General features: G+C 53.3%; 1 pseudogene; it reads right to left on the bottom strand.

Annotated features, from left to right (window-relative positions):
• Positions 1 to 2400: 2400 nt before the first annotated feature.
• LOC133769352 (peptidyl-prolyl cis-trans isomerase FKBP1A-like) lies at positions 2401 to 3705 on the bottom strand (annotated as a pseudogene).
• Positions 3706 to 4114: the final 409 nt, after the last annotated feature.

Raw genomic sequence — 4114 nt, 5'->3', positions numbered from 1 at the left:
TGTAATTCTAACTCACCAATAAATAAATAAAATATTTTTTAGTTGATACCATAGTTTTATTATTTTTTTTTACCAGAAACCTTTTATTTAAGGTATACAAATTTCATGCATTTCATAAATACTACTTTAGGAACATAGTGATTCTTTCCACTGTACCCACCCTCCCACCCACACTCCCAACCCTTCTTCCTCCTCCCTCTCCTATTCCCAATCTTAACTTTTTACACATAAGATTAACTCTATGAAGAGTAAAACTCTATACTAAGTAAAGAGTTCAACAAGTAGTATTAAAAAAAAAAAAAAAAACTGTTCCTCGGGGTCGGCACTGTGGTGTAGTAGATAAGGCCACCGCCTGCAGTGCCAGCATCCCATATGGGTGCCGGTTTGAGTTCCAGCTACTCCACTTCTGATCCAGCTCTCTGCTATGGCCTGGGAAAGCAGTGGAAGATGGCCCAAGTCCTTGGGCCCCTGCATCCGCTTAGGAGTCTTGGAAGAAGCTCCTGGATCCTGGCTTTGGATTGGCATAGCTCCGGCCATTGTGGTCATCTGAGAAGTGAACCAGCAGATAAAAGACCTCTCTCTCTCTCTCTCTCTCTTTCTGCCTTGCCTCTCTATAACTTTTTCAAATAGATAAATAAATCTTAAAAAAAAAAAAAAAGAATTGTTCTTCAACAGTGGAGACAAGGGCTGTTCAAAGTCACCACATCTCAAAGTGTCAATTTCACTTCTATAGATGACCTTGGAGGTGCTCTATTAGGTCTCACAGATCAGGGAGAACATATGGGATCTGTCCTTTTGGGACTGGCTTATTTCACTAAGTATGATGCTTTCCAGTTTTGGTGTTTTGGCTTTTTTTGTTGTTGTTGTTTTGGTCGAAATTTTATTCAGTGGAATGCTTTCTCTGAAAACTGTCTATGCGTACATCTGATGTAGAAAACCAGGGTTTGGCCATGGTAGAGGAGGTGGAAGGAGGGGTCTGCCCCCCTCCCCAGGCTCTGGAGCACGGCCCGAAGGTCACTTCCCCAGCAGGTTGGTAAGCGCAGAAGGTGCCACGATGCTTAAGGCTCTGGCTTTGGGCTTGAAGCAGACAAGGAGGGACTGTGGCAGACTCATTCCTGGGTGGTCACCCTGCGGGACGGTTGCCACATGCATTGGGCATTGGGTCTCTGTGTCCTGGGTACCAGCTGCCTCCCTCCACCCTTGGGCCGGCGGTCACAGCCTGCCGCTCACAGGGTAGAAATCTCACCTTCACCATTTCACAGCAGTGAGTTTCATCTTTGAATTAGGGATGACAAGGTTAAAGGGTACAGTAATCATTTCTTTTTCTTGGCCTTATTGAAGGCATCACCTGGCTTCGTTCTGTGTCAACAAAAATATGAAGTCCAAGTTCAGATCTTGGCCCAGGAGGAACGACAGATCTGCACCTCTGCCCCCGACACCAGGCCTGGCCGGGTAGCACCCAGAGGGATCCTGAAGCACCTGTCCCCGTAGATGTCGGGGTCGGTCCTTTGGGGAACTGAGCAGCTCACTGGTCTTCCGGAACAGCTGCTCCCAGAAGCCGAGGCTGGGCCGATGGCGGCCTGCACGACCCAGTCCACTAGTGGGCGTCCAGTTAGGACATGGAGCGGTGCTCCATGAGGTGGATGAGTGGCTCTCGCCCGAGCGGCCTTGCGTCATCTCCGCGTGGTGGATGTGGTCGGCCTTGGGTCGAATAAGCTGTAGATTCGAGCTGGGGGCGTCGGCCACGGGCACGTATTCCGTGTCCCCGTAGAAGACGTTCGTTATCTCGGCGGAGGTGGTGGTGACCGTGGGGACCTGGCTGCTGGCTTGCTGGTTGCTGAGGTCCAGGCTCCGGGTGGCCTGTGGGAGGCCGCGCACGGAGGGCTGGGGGACCACACCGGGAAGGTGCAGAAGGCCATGGGGCGGGAGGCCTGCATCTCTCTGCATGGAAAACTCGCCGCAGGAGGGCTGGCGGGTGCATGGGGGAAGTGGCCACGGCGCCGAGTCTCAGGCGAGGGGCTCAGGGAGACCGCAGAACAGTCCTGGTCCCGGGGCCACAATCCCCGCTGGTACTGCCTCCCGTTTCCAGAGGATGGTCCCTGATCACTGGGCGGAAGGGGGGCAAGAATCAGTTAAGCTGGGCCTCTGGAGAAATCCCAGCCTGGGGCCCACAGCTCATGGGGTTACCCGCCCCGGCCATCGCACCAGGGTGGCAGCCGTCTGGTGGCCTTGTTTGTTTATTTGTTTGTTTAAAGACAATATGTCTAACACGTCTTCAACCTCTTCATGAGGAGTGTCTGAAACCCAGTTCCTGTCCCCAGACAGCCGTCCCAGTGATGCTACCTTGCATTCCGCCCCCTCCCCAGTCTCTTGAGGTTTATGGCCTCATGCTTTAGTGGTGGGGCGGGGGGGAAGAGGAAGTAGGGGTTGAGAAGCAAAGCTGAGAGACAGAACACGGTCAGCCAGCAGATGTTTGTACAGAGGGCACAGGGGATCGGCAGGGGAAGCTCTGGGTGGACTCACGTGCAGAGCTCTGGAGCACCAGACCCCTCCAGGGCGGATCCAAGAACAGGGAGCTAAGGGCGGAGGCCATTCCTGTCACCCTGCTTTTAGAAGCTCCACGTTCAGGACGACAGTGGCGTGTGGTGGGATGATGCTCGGGTACCTGGTGGTCAGCTGCGCTCTCTGGCCCACACTCATCTGGACAACCCTATCTTTCCAGCCTTGGATCACCTCCTGCTTGCCCAGCATAAACTTAAAGTCTTGTTTCTGTCCCCAGAGGAATCAAATTTCTTTCCACCTGCCAGCACCTTGGTATAGCACCCCCTGCAGGTCTGGCCGCGCTTCTGGAAGGTGTGCGAACCTCAGGGGCAGATGGTCTCCATCTGCACCCCTGTGGCGGCAGTGGACGCTGGGCGGGCAGCGAGGACAGAGAGCAGACCTGGAGAGGGCTCCTTGTGTCCATGCACCTCGTGTTTCTTACTGCTTTTCTCGGTAGGCGATTTTAGTACCTGGACCATGACACACTTCTAATGTCTCCATTCATGGGCAGTTTGCCTGTACGGTCTTTATTTTCTCCAAATGGACTCTCCCTTAGTAGTTCAACAAGTAAGGCAGAAAAAAAAAAAAAAAAAGCGATCCTGGAAGGCTGGGGTCTAGAATTCTCCTTGCTCCACCTTCCCTGCACCCAGCCAACCTCAAGCTCCTGCTGGGAACCCTAAGGGAACCTCAGGACACAGTTCGAAAAATCATTAAACTAGAAACTCATTAATCAGCATAAAGTGACCATTCCCCTAGCCTAAGGCAATCCAAAGGGCAGTGTGGAAAGTGTCCATCCTGGTATACTCGGGGAGGGGAATCTTGAACTTGAGCCAGGAGCTCCTCTGGCTTAGGGAAGAGGTCCTTGGTGCTACAGGACACAAATGTGGCTTAATGCCCATGTCAACTGCAGGGGGCCGTGAATGGTTGTGCAGGTTGTGCACTCCTCAAAGACTCCCAGCCCTGGAGGCAGGTGGATTCTGAAGTCTAGTGCACGCCTTAACTGGTCAGCTTGGGTCTCCTTTTTTTCTATTTTTTTTTTGACAGGCAGAGTGGATAGTGAGAGAGAGAGGCTGAGAGAAAGGTCTTCCTTTTTGCCGTTGGTTCACTCTCCAATGGCCACTGCGGCCGGCGCATCTCGCTGATCCGAAGCCAGGAGCCAGGTACTTCTCCTGGTCTCCTATGTAGGTGCAGGGCCCAAGGACCTGGGCCATCCTCCACTGCACTCCCGGGCCATAGCAGAGAGCTGGCCTGGAAGAGGGGCAACTGGGATAGAATCTGGTGCCCCAACCGGGACTAGAACCCAGTGTGCCGGCGCCGCAAGGCGGAGGATTAGCCTGTTAACCCACTGTGCCGGCCGGATCTCCTTTTTTTTCTATTTCGGGGCAAGAATGGCCTTAAGGCCAGGATGAAGTGTCACAGTTGATGGCTCCATCTGCCTTTCTGAGCTCGGTGTCATCCATCGGGCGTCTTTGTGATCCTGCAGACTTCTGCACAATTCTGAGCCTAGGACACGACACCCTGGATGGAGACCCCGACTGTCCCGATCCAGATGGCGACCTGCTCATGCCCGCGA

This window comes from Lepus europaeus, chromosome 11 (assembly GCF_033115175.1).
Source record: "Lepus europaeus isolate LE1 chromosome 11, mLepTim1.pri, whole genome shotgun sequence".
Taxonomy (NCBI): Eukaryota; Metazoa; Chordata; class Mammalia; order Lagomorpha; family Leporidae; genus Lepus; species Lepus europaeus.
This window is presented reverse-complemented; position numbering and strand designations above follow the sequence as displayed.